General features: G+C 46.7%; 2 non-coding genes across 2 annotated transcripts; one reads left to right on the forward strand and one right to left on the reverse strand.

Annotated features, from left to right (window-relative positions):
* Nucleotides 1-111: 111 nt before the first annotated feature.
* trnas-gcu (transfer RNA serine (anticodon GCU)) lies at nucleotides 112-193 on the reverse strand. Its single transcript has one exon. It is a non-coding gene; the product is annotated as a tRNA-Ser (tRNA).
* Nucleotides 194-2,542: 2,349 nt separating this feature from the next.
* Nucleotides 2,543-2,631, forward strand: trnar-ucg (transfer RNA arginine (anticodon UCG)). The gene is given in 2 exon segments: nucleotides 2,543-2,579; nucleotides 2,596-2,631. It is a non-coding gene; the product is annotated as a tRNA-Arg (tRNA).
* Nucleotides 2,632-18,953: the final 16,322 nt, after the last annotated feature.

An 18,953-nucleotide genomic window follows, 5' to 3' on the forward strand; every position in this document is an offset into this window, starting at 1 on the left:
GACAAGTTCTAATTGTGAACATTATTTTTCAAAACTCACAAAACAAACTATCTGGTAAACATTGCAGATCTGGATGTTTTCCAACCGATGGCGCCTCAGAGGAAGAGGTCGCGACGAGGGTGGGATTCGAAACCACGCGTGCAGAGCACAATGGATTAGCAGTCCATCGCCTTAACCTCTCGGCCACCTCGTCTGCTCTTCTCGCTCTTGCGTTCCAAATTTCTGAATTTCTTCACAGCACGTAAAAACCCCGCTTCTGTTCGACACATTTGTTTTCAGATTCCACCTCTCTTTAGTTTGCCTGTAATGCTTATCGGAATTCATGGACATGGGGAAGGAAGGCTTATGGAGACAGGTGCTAACCACAGCAAAAACAGAACTAGCTATTACTGGCATTTCAGCCGCTACCGCCGTGCTATTCCAGATTGATCGATTCAGTGCCCTGTAACTCTTGAGAAAAAGTATGTTTCGAGCTGTACAGTGAGACAGCACTGTATCGAAGTAAATGTATGTCTAGTGGCTTGTTCATCATGTTGTTTGACTTCAAGAAAACGGATATTATAGTTAATTCTCATCCGGCTTCAAAACAACGGCTTTTCGTGTATTGGCAATTGTAAGAATCCGATAGCTACTAAACTAGAGAAACACTGAAGGGTACCAAGTACTGCCTGAGGCAGCAGATCCCAATGTCCTAACCTTCACCGACACAAGCGCAGGCTGGTCGGTTCTGGCGTCTTGCCAGCGACGGTTGACATTTAGAAAAAGAGAGCACGCATCTCTATCAATGACGAATTGTTTTTATTGGACCATTTTCGCTGATTCCAATCCCAGAATATAAGGCCGCCTCAAAAGTCAGTGGCGTGCATCTTTACAGATGTTTTTTTTTCTGTAAGAGAAACAGCGAAATAGAATATTACATTTAAACAAAGTTGCAAAATTTATTGATATTAACAACAGTAGTCGAATTTTCATCTGGGATGAAAACACTGCGTTTTAAAATTACGTTTAGATCGGTCAGCGGATGAGTCATCTCGCGGAAATGCCTGACAGCAATTCGCACGTTTCGCATTTTTTCTCTTCGCTTTTCTTGCAGAAGACGATCGTGTGGCCGAATGGATAAGGCGTCCGACTTCGGTGCTTAATTCGAAGTCACCAGAAGATTGCAGGTTCGAGTCTAATCACGGTCGATTTACCAACCTGACGGTTTTGGTTCCATTCTGTCCCCCACTATCTGCAGCACAGTTGCACCATGTGAAACAACTGCACGCACGGCGATTAACCGGATTACTCCGCCCTGCTGGGAAACCGAGCGAAATATCACTTCTTCATTGTATGTAAATTATGTTATGCGTCGCGTCTGTGATGTATTTCTACAAATACTTACATAAACAACGCGTTGAAACTTCTCAAACTTTCGGGACGAGCTGTTGCTTGGAAGGTGATATGTACTTCACATTGAACTCCGTTTCCGACCCTACCTTTTATGAACGAATTTTCAACCCCGCACTGATAATCACTTCTCCCGTCTCGAAACCCTCCTCCAATTCTTGGACAACCCGATCTGATTCTACCCCTCCCCGGACGTTTTCATCGCTACCTGCCGACGAGACATCATCCGGCTCGACGTTACCACACTTACTCCTCGTCGAAGTTGATTCTCCCCAAACGCACTTTCCACCTTCCACTCTCTCAACGTACCATCGGACAGCAGGCAAAGGGGTTGCTGCTTTAAAGTGGCGGAATATCGCCTTGCTTGTAGAGACCAGGCAGTAGCTTTCAGACACCTCCACATACTCAGAGAGGGAGATACATCAATGGGAAGGGATAGCTGGAGAATGACAGACCGACAGACCAACTCAAACGGGATCTTATGTGAACCCCAGAGTGCGAACCTGCGATTTCGTTTCCCTAACGAAATTGTAAGAATTTCTGTCTGTTTGCCTCTCTCTGTCTGTCTCTCTCTCTCTCTGTCTCTATGTCTGTCTGTCTGTCGCTCTCTCTCTCTCTCTCTCTCTCTCTCTCTCTCTCTCTCTCTCTCTCTCTCTCTCTCTCTCTCTCTCTCTCTCTCTCTCTCTCTCTCTCCCCCACCAGCCCTGTATCTCTCCATCTCTCTCCTTTTCTCCCTTCCTCTTCCGTTCCCCTTCTGGCTGGTAGACTTTTTGTGCTGAGTACCATTGACAACCGCTCCCCAGGCATTGTCAAATGAATGGCATCGACCCTGATCGTCCACTCACTCCTGGCCCTGCTTATTCAATCCTAATTGGGATTCCAATCCCAGAATATAACGCCGCCGCTGAAGTCAGTGACGTGTACCTTTGGGAATTCCTTTCTGTGTGACAGAAAGAGATAACTGAATTTAAAAGAAGAGACCAAAGCAAGAATGAATGCAGAGATATTGAAAACAATGGCTGAATGCTCACCTGGGATGAAAACACTGCGTATCAGTACTTTTAGCTCGGTTGGGAAATCATTCTACACGTGGAAGCTACTTGCAGCAGTCAGCATGGTCCCCATTTTTCCCCTGACATTACTTCTACAATAGGACCGTGTGGCCTAATGGATAAGGCGTCTGACTTCGGAGCTCGATTGGAAGTCATCAGAAGATTTCAGGTTCGAGTCCTGTCACGGTCGTTTTGCCAAACGGTTCCATTCTGTTTCTCACTCCCTGCAGAATGGTTGTCTCAATTCCGCGTGGGGATTAACCGGAGTACTCCACCCTCGGGGAAAACGTAATGCCTCGTCTTCGTTGTACGCAACCTATAATAGTATGTGTCTAGTCTTTGCAGTATTTCTGAAAACACTTTCATAAACAATTCATTGGGGCCTCTCAGTCTTTCAATTCTTCTCAGCCAATCTGTTAGACTTCATGTTCATGTGAGTTTGCTCTCTGCGGAGTCCTTCTCATGTTCGGTAACACTGCTACCGACAGCGGCTGCTCACCTGTAAGGAAACGTTTCATAAGGATGTGACCTGGAACACCCGGTTTGAGTTATAAGGCGATGTTGTGTAAACTGACAGATGTCTCCCTGCTGCACAGGACGCTGAGGGGTGGATTAACGAGGTGTTTTATATCATGAGGGTCTGCAGCAGTGAGAGCGATGAGAAGAGCTCTGCAGAGAACAAAACCACATCAACACAAAGTCTTACAGGTCGGCCTCCCTACCGAATCTCTCAAGGAAATGCTGTGCACGCTTCGAGGGATGCAACACAACACTTCCCTGCTGGGCAGCCGCTCTCTCCAGCAGCGGCAGAGACGAGAGCAAATCTGCAGAGAGCCAGTCCCCGTCAACACCACACTTCCCTGCTGGGCAGCCGCTCTCTCCAGCAGCGGCAGAGACGAGAGCAGATCTGCAGAGAGCCAGTCCCCGTCAACACAACACTTCCCTGCTGAGCAGACGCTGTCTGCAGCAGCAGCAGAGACGAGAGCAGATCTGCAGAGATTTCCGCCAGCGCTGGTAGACTCAATGGCCTGCAATTTATGCATCGTTATTCCATTAGCTGTACAGATCAAAGACAGATCGTGTTTAACCATGCTGTGCGATGTGATGCAGATTGTAGGCTCAGGTAAGTGCGGGATGCCTTCATCATCGATGAGGCTTCAGGGAGCTTTGGGTTCGTGTATAAATTCAAAGATCCACAATGGCACTGTCGATACAGACGACTTACCGCCGACAGCTCGCAAAATGTCTCGATGTGCTTCCTCTGTACCACATTCGCATCAATCTGAAGCCCGTAATTTCCCTTTAAGAAACGTACTGTTGATCTGTCTAAATTAATCGGCAGTTTAACGAGCTGCTGAAGGACCAGGTGGACTTGACTCTCGGGAATGCAGCTGCGACACCTTTCAGCGATCAGCGAAGTTCAGCCATTACCATTACCGGAAAAGAGGTCGGTTCGGAAGCCTTCAAAGCATACTAAAACGATGGGACATGGAGCCACCTCTACCCGGCACGATTACCACAAAAGGCCAGTTACTAGAAAGCAAAACACATGACGTAACTTCAACATTGCTGTTTCGGAGGGAAATGGGGGACTGTTGCCTTCAGTGTTTCATAGAGACACGGCTCACTTCGGTGGAACAGTCTGAAGGCTTCTCAATCCACCGTTCGGAGAGGGTAATAAGTTATTGTGGTGGCGGTGGTAGGGGAGTGTTGTCTCATGGAGACACGGCTCACTTCGGTGGAACAGTCTGAAGGCTTCTCAATCCACCGTTCGGAGAGGGTAATAAGTTATTGTGGCGGTAGTAGGGGAGTGCTCTCATGGAGTCACAGCTCACTTCGGTGGAGCAGCTGAAGGCTTCTCAATCCACCGTCGGAGAGGGTAATAAGTTATCGTGGTGGCGGTGGTAGGGGTGTTGTCTCATGGAGACACGGCTCACTTCAGTGGAGCAGCTGAAGGCATCTCAATCCACCGTTCGGAGAGGGTAATAAGTTATTGTGGTGGCGGTGGTAGGGGAGTGTTGTCTCATGGAGACACGGCACACTTCGGTGGAGCAGCTGAAGGCTTCTCAATCCACCGTTCGGAGAGGGTGATAAGTTATTGTGGTGGCGGTGGTAGGGGTGTTGTCTCATGGAGACACGGCTCACTTCAGTGGAGCAGCTGAAGGCATCTCAATCCACCGTTCGGAGAGGGTAATAAGTTATTGTGGTGGCGGTGGTAGGGGAGTGTTGATTCATGATTGACTCTTCATGCTCTCCGTACATAGTTTTCTTGCTGCATGCTTGTTCTCCCAAGCTGGAACATCCAATGATTAAGTTCTGTCGGGGCTACTTACCGAGACGGTTCTGCTCTATGATCCAAACCACATGTTACACACCATCAGAGCATGGAGACACGGGTTGCTTGTTTCTGAAGGAATTTAGAATGGAAGCGCTGTAATCCCAGAATTCCCTGCAGGAAGGAAACTCCTCTAATCGCTCAGTGCATTTATGGACTGTATTCTCTGACTCACACTTTCCGACCTCATCCTAGTCTCTCTCTCAACCCGTTGTGTCTATTACCCTTCCAAATATTTTAATTTCGCGTCTCTCTGTATCCACTAGTCTCCCCAAACCACCCCTGGGCCAATTTCTCTTCCTACCCTCTTTCACTCATATCCACACCTGTCTCGGACCCTTCCGAGTTCTCTTCCAATCTTCCTCCTCACATTGATCTTTCCACGTCACAAATATCTGTTCTCACTCCAGATCTCTCGATTTCCCCGTTCTCCCTCCCCCTGGTCTTTCTCTAAGCCCTCGGTCTCCGCCTCTACCCCGCCCCACCCGGTCTCGCTCAGTTTCTCTCCCCCACTGCCGTTTCTCCTCTCCTAAAATCTCGGCTGCCTCTCTTTCCCTCCTGTCCTTCTCAGACTCTCGCCGCCGTCTCTTTACATTCCCCAGTCTCTTTCTCCTCAGTGAGGAAGACTAACGGAGCATTAAGTGGGATCTGGACCAATTTGAACAACGGGTTGAAAAACGGCGGATCGAATGTAACACATACACAAGTGTTAGATGTTGCACTTTGTGAGGACCAGCCAGGGTTGATCTGACACAATGAGAAACAAGGCACTGAGGAGTACGATAGAACAAACGAATCTGGGAATGCAGGTCCATAATTCAATGAAAGTGGCTGCACAGTTAGAAAGCGTCGCAAAAAAAATGGAGACGAAAGTACTGAGTACCGGAGTAGGGGTGTTATGTCGATGCTGTTTAAAAAATTATTGAGGCCTAATTTGGAATATTGTTGTGTTTTTGCTCAACTACCAACAGTGCAGATATAAATACGTTTGAACGAATACAGAACAAAGTTATACGGCTATTGCCGGGCCTGGATGTTTTGAATTAAAAGGAACGATTCGGTATGTTAGCACGGTATTCCCGAGCAGGTAGAAGACAGAGGGGAGATTATGACAGAGCTATACAACATTAAGACGCGTATAGAGAGTATAAAAATGCAAGCGGGCTTTCTCCACTGATGTTGGGCGAGAATACAACCAGAGATCATGGGTGAAGGGTGAAATGTGAAATGTTTAAGGAAAATAGGAGGGGAAGCTTCTTCACCCAGATGGACTCCAGAGAGTAGACAGTGCTGCCAACACAAATGGTAATTGAGATTCCGATGTGAACGTTTAAGAGATGACTGGATAGGTACTGGGATATGGATGGCCACGTTCCTGGTGAGGTCGATGGCAGTTTAAATAATTCCTCATTGACCTGACGGGCTGAAGACCCTGTTTCTGTGCGGTGGTTTCCTTTGGCTGTCTAACTGTGTATCTGGGTTAGAGCTTTAATGTCTCACAGCACCGACCAATCCAGAAAGTCGTTGATACTGTCTGCTCCCTCTGTCCTTGCTCATACTAAAGGGTGGAGACGGAGTTAATGGATGGTTACAGCGTGAGAAGATGGAAGCGCAGATGTGAGATGAAGGATGGAAGCGCAGATGTGAGATGATGAAGGATGGAAGCGCAGATGTGAGATGATAAAGGATGGAAGCTTTGGAAGTTGTTTATTCTGTATTCTCCAATTGACTGCGATGGTTTTGAAGGAAGACAAGTGTCAGCCCGAATATTTGATTTGCCTTCGTTGCGTTTTCAGTTTGTGTAGTTTTGTATGTTTCATTTATTATTGATTTCAGACGGAGACACGGATTCCACACCGGCCATGTGGATTCAGGGTTAAAAAGATCGAAATGTGAGTGTATCTACACCCGATATGATAAAACCACGATTCAGAGGTAAATTGGCATTCAGATAAATTGGTGTGTACTTGAATTGGGAATTTGGAATTGGCATTTTGGAAGGCTAGTTATTTTAATAAGCAGAAAAACCTGCTGCTGAACACTTTGAAATGTTGTTTTTAAGTTGTAGGGCTCCACTGGAAATGATTGCTTTGAAGTCATTGTAGCATCTGTCCTGTAATATGTTAATGACAGGTCAGTTTAGATAACGTGGCGGTTCAGTCAATAGCTGAGCGATCTGCTTACGTTTTCAGCCCTATTTCCATAAATTAGCATCTTTACGTAATATGTAAATGACGGGATAGTTAAGATAACGTGCCGGAGCAGTCACTAGTTCAGCGATTTGCTTACATCGTCAACTCTAATTCCATTAACTTTCCAGCTGTTGCTGGGTGATCAGATTAAATCGGTTATTTCCCTCAGTCCTGTTTCTCGGAACATTGTAACTGCAGAGTCCAAAATAGAGTTGTAACTTTTACCACAATTTCGACCCTCCGTGCGGAACACGGTTGTCCGCTGTCTTCCAGCAAGAATTCACCCTAACTACTGCATGATCTACCTTCAGTTAGGAAGCCAAATCTGAATCAACGCAACCAGGTTCCCTTCGATCCCACGCCTCCTGATTTTCTGAGTGAGTCCACTATGGGGAACTGATCAAACACCTGAGCAGAATTAATGCACCCACATCGACTGTCCTGGTTCATCTGTTGGTTTTATTTTCATTTATTTTCAAATAATTCAATCTGACTCATAAAGGACAACATGCCATGTTGTCTCTCCGTAGCCAGACAGCGTTTCTCCAAATGTTCATAATTTCCTTCTTCAGTAATCCTCTCCAGTACTTTACCCACTACTGATGTAAGGCTCCCTGGTCTGTAATACCTGGAAGTATCCCTATTATCTTTCGTCAACAAATGAATAACATTTTCCACCCTCCCCGCACACCCCAAGTCATCTAGTTCTACTTCCGTGGCCAGCGAAGATACAAATATCCTGTTCAAAATCTCAGGAATATCTTCACTCGCTTTCCCAAATTACCTGGACTATATCCCTTCCGGTTACGGGGAATCATCTATCATAATGTTTTCCAAGTTTCCAGCGCATCCACTTTCTGAGCGTCGGCATGTTCGAGCTGTGTTCACATTCATCAATGTATTCAGTGAGGAGCTTCACTGCCTTTTTGGACTCCAGATACAAGTTTTCCTCTGATCTGCACAGACTCTCTCCAGTCTCCGCCTGTTCGTCATAGTACAATTCGCCAAGAACTTCTCAAGTCCCCTTCGACCTCTTCTAACTCCATTGTTAATTGTTTTCCTTTCTACATTTTGAACTGCTATAGCCTTACCTGATTCTTTCTACCTAATCTTTAAGTATCGTTCTTTCTTCCTCTTGAGGAGTTGTTCCAACTTTCTTGTCACCCAGAGTTACTTTACGCTATCATCCTTTCCCTGCTTCACGGAGACAACCTATACTGAACCGTATGTCAGTGCTCCCAATACAATCCCATCATATTTGTTGCGTATTTCCCTGAGTAGATCATTTCCCAATTTACCTTCCCGAGTTCCTGCCAGGTAGCACCATAATTCGCTGATCCCCAATTAAATAGTTCCCATGCTCCCTGGTCAAGGTAAGTGGAGGGGAGTTGTGCCCTATTGTTCTGTAATGCTGAGCCGCGGAAAGATCTGTCACCTGATTCGTTTCCTTTTCTAATATTAGATCCGGTACGGACTAGTCGCTAGTCCACCTGTCTTCTTATAGTGACATTAATCCTTCCTGGACGCAACTGAGAAATTATGCTGTACCGAAACTTTTCACCTTGGGGAGATGCCAAATAATATTGTGGAAGTTTCAGTTACCCATGTCAATAACATGACAAACGTCCAAGTCCCGCTTCCCGATCGGTTCCTCACTGTTCCCGTTGCAGGTTTTTTTTTGTTAGAGGGGCGGCTGTATAGAATAATCCAAATGAGGTGATCACATATCTCTGTTTGTCTCACTGTTGCCCTCCGTATCTGCAGCTGCGATAATATCCCTGGTTTCCCATCGCACTCACTTTCCAGTTTGTTACCCGAATCTGCCCATTTTGAAACATCTGAACCCCGGAAATTCCTGGAGCCATCCCTGCCCTTATGACAGTCGAGTGTCTGTGACAGTTTGGAACATACTTCAACCAAAGTGACAATCACGCCAGAAGCATTGAGAGTTTGTATTGCGACCTACCTGAACTGCATGAAGTCATCAACTCTGCGAATTCTGCATTTCCCGGATGACCAGGCATATGATTGTTTGAATTAATGACATATTTGCCAAACCTGTTCATTGAAAAACAGCTTTATTTTAAAACTCCACTGAATTGTCGTTAGACGCGGGCATTATCTACATCGATGGCCAGTTAATGTAAACACATACTTTATTCCATTCCTCAGCTCTTCTCTGAATTTCCTCTGTGTCAGTGTATAGATACAAGTATTGGTGCACACGCTGAGCATTTGAAACATGAACCCAAATTGTTGTAGGATGTATACTGAGGAACTCAAATATCTGTCCTGGTAAAAATAGTTTTCCTTTTGCCATTTCAGGGAATGGGCTACATCAGGCATCCATAATAGTATGAAATTAGCTGATATAGAAAACAACAAAATCATCGATTTTCTGCGTTTTTCCACCTCGGCATCTTTCTGATTGTCGCTGCTGTGCCGAAGCTTTCTGCGGACTCTATTTGCCACAACGATATGTCTTACAGTTAACCCGTTAAACACCAGGATTAAGCCGATTGGTATCAATGGTGTTAAAATACAGTCCAGTAATGCGTATCCTCTCCACAAGGGTGAAGTAGCGTATTCATGTGTGAGGGCGCACCGCCACGGCGTGTTATCAATGATGATGTAAGGTTCAATAGCAAAGTATAACGGGACACATTTCCCGCAGCTCACTATAACCACGGTCACGATAACCGCCGTTGCTGTTCTCTCGGTGCAGTATCGCTCCCGCAGCTTTCGACAACATATTGCGATGAAGCGATCGAAGGTAAAACTGACCGTGAACCAAACAGAACAGTCCGTCGTTACTAACCGAAATACAAGTGTCAGAGCGCATACGGGAGTGATGAGTAGGGATCAGGAATAAATGTAGATATTGTTGGTCTGTTCCACCAAAGCAACAACGATAACCACCATCAGATCCGCTGTGGCCATTCCAACCAGGTAACGGGTGATGCATTTGGAGAGTCCGCATTTCCCCCGAGAAAGGATCGCAATCGCCGTTAAGTTAACTGCAAGAAATTTGGAAACAAAATAGGAATATAGTCAGTTCCCTGAATGTCCCCATTCTACCGATGCTATGCAGGGTATGGCCTGTTTGGAAGTGGAAAGCGGGAGTCCAGTGTGTGCGGTCTCAGTCGCTGCACTCCGGCTGGAGGACAATGACGGATGTGAGTGTCAGTGGATTGGCGACCTTCCCACAGTTTAGAGCGAGGCATCCGAGTTCCACGACTCACGGACCGTTGAGCAGTCGATCGCTCCTGTAAACCGCACCGTTTCCATTATTGGAAGTGAAAGAACAGACGTGATTATTTGTAGTTGTATCAAAGTGAGGAGATATAAAACACGAGTTACCTTTTAGTGCCTTACAGAAGAACAGACCGACGAGTCGCAAATAGACTGGACCGTCATTTAAATAAGCTGTCACATTGTTAAAAGGTCGGAGTGTCTGCACTGATAGAGACTCGGACTTAGAAAAGCAGAGACCAGCATTACTTCAGAAGGCCTAGCGAAGTGAAGTTATGAAACAATGTCAATATCGGCACAAACATAATTGATAAAAGAAAGATCACTTCGATCAAATTATGAAGCAGTGTCAATATCGAAAAAAGAAGAAAGCACTGTGAGTGAAGTATGAAAAATGAAAATAAAACCATTAGATGCCGGAATCCTTCATTCCGGAAACACGTTTCCACCGACGGTAGCATTTGTGCTCAGTAACAGTGCTTATACCGCAGCAGAGTAACGACAGCACCATACATAAAGTGACCAGCTCCGGCATCTTACCGGGGACACCAACCGCTACAAGTGAGGGATAGAAAATGGCTGCGATGTAGTAAATCGCCGCATATCCCATGTTCCGTCAGAAGCAGCGTTCAGTTTTACGGAGCGTTTCAGCTGCTCAGGTTGACTGGGGATCGGTTTAGCAGACTTTTATTGAGGTGAGAACAATTCCACAATTCCACAAGACAATTAGCGTGGCTATCACGTCAGGGACATTAGTGACAACCAACTGCACAAACAATTGCGTTAAACTATTTTTACTCACTGTCTCCGTGTCATTAATTTGACTCCTCAAGGGATATTGCAATCTATTTACTTTAAATAAAGTATGATGTGAATTTTCCATGTTATTTTCCATGATACCTGGCTTCAGCAATTTAAGTAGGATATTTTTATATCTGTGTTGCTTTTAAAGTCGGCATGCATTATTGAAGTCAAATTATTTTTTTAACATTTGACGGAGCACATTCACTTCTGAGATTGAGGATGGAGTTTGTTCTGTCGGGTGAAATGGAGAACACTTATTTATTAAAGGGGAACGTTCGTTCTTTCTTTTCTTTCGTCCATTCCAGTCAATCCGGGCAGTGTGAATGATGGAATGACATGACAGCTGACATGTATTACAATAAAACAGCACTTATTTTCCTCCAAACACTGTAAAAGATCCACAGCGGTATTCCAGAGGCCTGTGATCAAAAATGGAACGTGTCCTCAGGAAATTAGAGAGGGCTGTGGACAGTTTGAAGAACAGTGTTTTCAAGCACAACATGGGGTGTTTGGCAGGAACCTGACCTCTTCCAGCGAATGACTTGACCACCCCATACCCGTGACCAGCGATGCAGTCGATTTAACTTTAAAGATATTCTCAAACCCGCCACAATTCTACGAGTATTTCGCCATCCATTCTATGTTTGAAGAAAACTTAACAAGTGAAGTCTGTGACCATTCCGCAGGTTTTCAGGCTGTTCTATTATTTGCCACGAAGTTGTCTGTCTTTCTCCTGATTTGCTTTCAGGTGTATTGTCTTTCATACAAACATAGAAACTTAGAAAACCTACAGCACAACATAGGCCCTTTGGCCCAAAGTTGTGCCGAACATGTCCCTACCTTAGATATTACTAGCGTTACCCATAGCCCTCTATTTTTCTAAGCTCCATGTACCTATTCAAAAGTCTCTCAAAACACCCTATTGCATCCGCCTCCACCACCTTTGCTGGCAGCCCATTCCACACATACACCACTCTCTGCGTAGAAAACCTATCCCTGACATTTCATCTGTACTTACTCCCAAGCCCCCTAATCCTGTGTCCTTTTGTGGCAACCATTTCCGCTCTGGGAAAAAAGCCGCTGACTATCCACATGATCAATGACTCTCATCACCCTGTACACCTCTATCAGGTCACCTCTCATCCTCCTTCGCTCTAAGCAGAAGAGCCGAGTTCAACTGTTTTCATAAGACAATCGTCACTATGATTATGTGCAGAACAGCGGATGTGGTCAAGCTCACCTGTCAATCACACTTCTTTCTGCTCCTGCAGTGCACCGCTCCGTGCCGATTGTGGTTCTCGTACCGATGAGCGGCCCTCGGCTTATTGGAGAAAGTCTTATCCATTATGGAACCTGTACTAATGTGCGACCCTTGGTTGACTCGAGCAAGTAGTCCCTCTGTCTTCAAATCCATTCTCCTAAAGAGAATCACTCCGTAACATTCGGATTGAGCTCCATCTGTAACTTCTCAGCGCAGCTCTGCGTCCTGTCACCGTCCTGTTGAAATCGGTGACGACCTTCTAAAATCATTCATAAAAACCCAAAAGCCGGGGGTCTCAAACTGATCCGTGCAGGACACCACTGGTCACCGAAATCCAGGGAGAAAACGCTCCATCCACAACTACAGTCTGCCTTCTGTGGGCGTCAGTCCTGAATCCACCAGCCAACTCTCCCTGGATATCAAGCCTTCTGACGTTATGAACGGTCCTACCACGGTTAACCGTATCAAATGCCTTATTAAAATCTATGTATACCTGATAAACCTTTCTACCTTTACACATCCTCACCGAATTGAACCTGGTAGTGAGCTATGACCTATCTTTCCCAAAGCCATTCTGTTTCTCCGAAATCAATTTCTCCCAAACCTCGCAAATTCGGTTTCTAAGAAAATTCTCCAATAATTTGCCCGTCACTGAATTAGGTCCCCTATACTACAAGTGCGGCAGTGATAACGCAAAGGTAATCGCCAAGGGCGCAGAAATCTCTTCCTCCGCTTCCCACAGTAACCTGGGGTTTCTCGCAACTTCACAAGAGGACTTATCTATCCGAATGTTTTTCAAAAGTTCCTGTACATCCACGTTTTTACATCCCCGTCCTGTTTTTGCACAACAGCCCGTTTAGAACTGTCCTCCCAAATGTTAGGATCGCTCTTACTGTTGAAAATTTAAGTAAAGTCCGCATTAAGGACCTGTCCCACCTCTACCAAATCCAGCCGTGTGTTTCATCATTACCCCTGACCGGTCCTACTCTTACTCTAGTCATCCTCTTCTTCACACACATCTAGAATGCCGTGGGGTTTTCAAGTTCCCTAATTCCATTCTTCACCTCGTCCCTGGCTGCCTTGTAACTCTACAGCCGTGTCCGATCCTAGCTTTCTAAACCTGGCCAGTTTCTTTCTTCCTCTTGACCAGATGATCCACATCTCTGTCAAACATGGCTCCTTCACCTGTCCAGAACCCTATCCAAGTGCTGCCTAAAATACCTTCTCATTTCCGGTGAACATTTCCCAGGGTGCATCCGTTCCCTGTTTTAGCTCTGAGATTCCAGCCTAAAGCATCACAATTACATTTAGCCAATTCATTACCTTGGAATCTTCGGGCCTGTGAGGAGATAGACAAATAGAAAGACAGACAGAGATACTTTATTGATCCCGAGGGAAATTTGGTTTCGTTACAGCCGCAACAACCAAGAATGGTGAAGAAATATAACAATAACAAATAAATAATTAAATAATAATGTTTATCATGCCGAGTGGATATAGGTCCAGGACCTATTGGCTCAGTGTGTCTGACACTCCGAGGGAGGAGTTTTATAGTTTGATGGCCACAGGCAGGAACGACTTCCTATGACGCTCAGTGTTACATCTCGGTGGAATAAGTCTCTGGCTGAATGTATTCCTCTGCCTAACCAGTACATTATGGAGTGAATGGGAGTCATTGTCCACGATGGCATGCAACTTTTACAGCATCGTCTTTTCAGACATCACCGTCAGAGTGTCCAGTTCCACCCGCACAACATCACTGGCATTACGAATGAGTTTGTTGATTCTGTTGGTGTCTGCTACCCTCAGCCAGCTTGCCCAGCACACAACAGCAAACACGATAGCACCGGCCACCACAGCTTCGTAGGACATCCTCAGCATCGTCCGGCAGATGTTAAAGGACCTCAGTCTCCTCAGGAAATAGAGACGGCTCTGACCCTTCTTGTAGACAACCTCAGTGTTACTTCAGTGACTGACATAGGTTCGTGTGGACAGTTCGCTGTAACGGGATTCGTTTGGGAACTGACACGAGGGTGTGGGGAGAGAGCGGGGCAGGGGGATTCGTTTCAGGACTGACACATGGCTATGGGGAATATGCTGGGACAACGGGGCAGTGGGGTTTGTTTGGGGTGACACCAGGCTGGAGAGACATAGGGAGATGGTGGCATTATTTTGGTACTGACACAGGCCTCTGGAATTAGTGTGTGTCCCCGTTTACGAAAGGTGTGTGCCAGTACCGAGTGATGCACTCTAAAACAAAAATGTTGCTGTTTTTTTTCACAGTAGTCAGTTTCGTGTTATTCCATAAATAGTTACAATGACAAATCGAGCTTCCCCGCCACATCCCTCCATCCAGTAGCTCCCCCTAACGGCGCAGTCCCGCATTCCCATGCTTTTACTCCAGCCTTCCATTGACCTCCAGGCTACGGAATCCCCGAGCCCAGGAGCACCGCCAAACACACGAGTGCCTGGACTTCTGATCACCAACCCACCTGGACGGCTCTCCCCCATGAATCACGGAGTTGAGGTAAATCTCCAACCTTCCCTCACCTTCCCACAGCATATTCGGCCTCCGGACTTATGGACCCAAAACGCCTCGAGGCGAGGCCACTCTGAACGCACACTCGGGGTGCACCCGCGCCTTCAGCACCCTTACCGCCTGGGACAGAGGAAGGAGCTCGGGGGCGTTTTGCCTCCGGATGAGGATAGGCACCGGTGAATCACGGTATTGAATAGGAAGTAGAAGGGAACTGCTGCGCCGAGGGGGAACACGGGTACTTCAAGGTACAGGCGACGGAGACACGGGCCAGATTCTCCCTACCTACTTCCAGTCCACCCCGGCTCAGGTCTGCACTGAGCTCCGGCTGCGACTCTAAATCCGACTGCAGACCGGGAACAGGGCTGGCTGTATCCCGTCCGCGTACACCTACCCCCTCCACTCCCCGGGGCGCTGCATCTCTCGCCGGCAGGCAGGCACTGTCCCGATTGTGAAGGACAAGGAGCAACAAAGAGGGCAGGAACACAATTTCAGAAGAGGGTCACCGAGATAGTGAGGGTCAAGTCGGAGGAGGGGAGGGAGGGCGTCATACAGAAGAGGGTGGTCGGGAGAGGAAGTGAGAATTGTCGCGAAGGTGGGTCAGAGAAGGGGATCGCGAGATGTGATGGAGAGGGGGGTCAGTGTGACAGGGAGGGAAGGGGCTGTCCGAGACGGAAAGGGCTGGATGGATGCTTCAGAGGGATTTTACAATGGAAGTTGTGCGATCCTAAAATGACGAGCGAGTATGAAAACCCTCTAATGAATCACGGTACATAAACGTTTTCTCTGACTCACAATGCCCCATCCTCCCTCATCCCAGTCTGTGTCTCATCCCCGAGTTTCTCTATAACCCTCCCCCAGTCTCTTGCTCTGCCGGCTCTATCTAACATCTAGTCTCTCGCCTCACTTCTAAACGGCTGTCTCATTGACTCTCTACACCTCACAGTCACTCATCTGCGCCTCTCTCCAACCCTGTGGTCTCCCTCCAAGCTTCTCACCAACCCCCGACAAATCACTTGCAACTGTCTCCCGTCTTGTTTTCACATAGAAACATAGAAAATAGGGTCAGGAATAGTCCATTCGGCCCTTTGAGCCTACACCGCCATTCAATATTATCATGGCTGATCATCCAACTCAGAACCCTGTACCTTCCTTCTCTCCATACCCCCTGATCCCTTTAGCCATAAGGGGCATATCTAACTTCCTCTTAAATATAACCGATGAACCGGCTTCAATCTTCCCTGTGGCAGAGAATTCCACTGATTTACCACTCTCTGTGTGAAGAAGATTTCCTCATCTCGGTCCGAAAAGGCTTCCCTTTTATCCTTAAACTGTGACCCCTCGTTCTGTACTTCCACAACATCGGAAACAATCTTAACCAATCTTTTTTTTTTCTTTTCACATATCTGTAAAAGCTTTTACAGTCAGTTTGTTATGTTCCCTGCCAGCTTTCTTTCATAATATTTTTTCCCATTCCTAATTAAGCCCTTTGTCCTCCTCTGCTCGACTCTGAATTTCTCAGGTCCTCAGGTGTGCCGCTTTTTCTGGCTAATTTATATGTTTCTTCTTTGGACTTGATACTATCCCTAATTCCCGTTGTCAGCCACGGGTGCATTACCTTCCCTGGTTTATTCTTTTGCCAAACTGGGATGAACAATTGTTGTAGCTCATCCACGCAATCTTTAAATGCTTGCCATTGCATATCCACCGTCAACCCTTTAAGTATCATTTGCCAGTCCATCTTAGCTAATTCACGTCTCATACATTCAAAGTTACCCTTCTTTAAGTTCAGAACCTTTGTTTCTGAATTAACTATGTCACTTCCATCTTAATGAAGAATTTCACCATATTATGGTCACTCTTACCCACGGGGCCTCGCAAAACAAGATTGCTAACTAACCCTTCCTCATTGCTCAATACCCAGTCTAGAATGGCCTGATTTCTAGTTGGTTCCTCGACATGTTGGTTCAGAAGACCATCCCGGTTACATTCCAAGAAATCCTCTTCCTCAGCACCCTTACCAATTTGGTTCACCCAATCTATATGTAGATTGAAGTCACCCATTATAACTACTGTTCCTTTATTGCATGCATTTCTAATTTCCTGTTTAATGCCATCCCCAAACCCCAAACTCACTTAGGTGGCCTATAGAGAACTCCCACCAGTGTTTTCTGCCCCTTAGTGTTATGCAGCTCTACCCATATCGATTCCACATCCTCCAGGCTAATGCCCTTCCTTTCTATTGCTTTAATCTACTCTCTAACCAGCAATGCTACCCCACCTCATTTTCTATCCTGTCTATCCCTCCTGAATATTAAATATCCCAGTATGTTGAGCTCCCATCCTTGGTCACCCTGGGGCCATGTCTCTGAGATCCCAACTATATCATATTCATTAATAACTATCTGCACATTCAATTCATCCACCTTGTTACGAATGTTCCTCTTACTGACGCAAGAAGCCTTCAGGCTTGTTTTACAACACTCTTTGCCCTTACACAATTATGTTGAAAAGTGGCCCTTTTCGCTTTTTGCCCTGGATTTGCCTGCCACTTTTACTTTTCACCTTACTACTTTTTGCTTTACCCTCATTTTACACCCTCTGTCTCTCTCCCCTTGTTCCCATCTCCTTTGCCAATTAGTTTACACCCTCCCGAACCATGCTAGCAAACCTACCAGCGATATCTGTTCTTCCCGTCTCTTTCTCTTATTTCTCTCCCCCAAGTCCTTCTCTGCAGCACTCCTCTCTCTCCCTCTCTCTCTCTCTCTCTCTCTCTCCCCAGTGTCCCTCCCCTCGTCTCTCCTGTTCCTCATTCTCTTTCCCAAAGTCTCTTCCTACCCAGTTTGTCTTAATAAACAGTCATCCCCTCTACACCTTAGTCTCTCTTTCAGCCCAAAATATCTGTGTCCCTTACTGAACGGGCACACATATGTCATCTTTCTTCTCCAAACTCTTTCTCCCCAATCTGTCTATCCCCAAAATGTCTCTCTCCCTGTCTGTTCTCCTAGTATTTCTCGCCCCACCCCATTCGCCCTGGAGTCTCCCTCGCCCTCTCTCTCCATATCTCTCAGCATCTCTCAGAACCCACAGTCTCTACCCCTACGCTTTCTATCCCCTCAGCCCCCTCGATTCCTCTCCCTACCCACTCGCTCTACCCGTTACCCTTCTCCCCCAGTCTCTCTGTTCTCCAGTTTCTCTCTCTACCCTACTATCTCCTCGTCACTCTCTCCCTCTCTCTCTCTCTCTCTCTCTCTCTCCCTACTCTCTCTACTCAACCTTTCTCACTTCCGTCTCTCTGCCCAGTGTCTCTCTACCCACTTTCACACTTCCGGTCTCTCTCTCATAACATTCTCCCACTGCCATATCTCCACCTCTCTCCAGCCCGTTTTCACTCCCCCGTCAATCTCTGCTGTTTTTCTGTCCCTCAGAGTATAATCGCCCGTGTGTCTCCCCACCCAACTGTCCTTCTCTAACCCCCAGTCTCTTCCCCTTCCCACCAATCTCTAACTCCCTCAGTTACTCTTTCCCGTCTCCACAACCTCGTGTCTCTCCCGAGCCCGGTCACTTTCTCGCACATTTTCAATCGCTACGTATCCCCCTCCATCTCATTTTCCTCCAGGCTCTCTTTACTCCAGTCGCTTCCCCCTCCCAATCTCTCTCCCAGGTTTCAACCTCTCTCTCCGTCTCTCTGTGCCCCAATCTCGCTCCTCATCCTGGTCTCTGCCCAACAGAATTTCCATCCCCACTCCGATCTCTCTCCCCAAACCACATCTACGAGCTTTACCCACCCCGATCTATTTGCTCACCATGGCCACTCGCCGCATCCAAGGTCCCTTTCAAACTTCTCATGTTTTTATCTCCACCCCATCAATCTCTCTCTTGTTGTCACATCTAGCACCGTTCTCACTCTCCTCAGCAATCCAGTCAGCCAGTCATTCTCTTCCAGATGTTCTTCCTCCTCAAGTCTCTCCCTCTCTCCAGTCTCTCTCTCTCGCTACCTCTAGACATTCTCTCCCTGACCACTCCGTCTCTCCCACAATCTCTCTCCGTAACGAGTTCTCCCCGGTCTCTCTCTTGCGTCCGAATCTCTGTCCCCGTGTCTCTCCCTTCGACTCTCTCTCCCTGTCTGCCT

Source organism: Hypanus sabinus, unplaced genomic scaffold, assembly GCF_030144855.1.
Source record: "Hypanus sabinus isolate sHypSab1 unplaced genomic scaffold, sHypSab1.hap1 scaffold_322, whole genome shotgun sequence".
Classification (NCBI taxonomy): domain Eukaryota; kingdom Metazoa; phylum Chordata; class Chondrichthyes; order Myliobatiformes; family Dasyatidae; genus Hypanus; species Hypanus sabinus.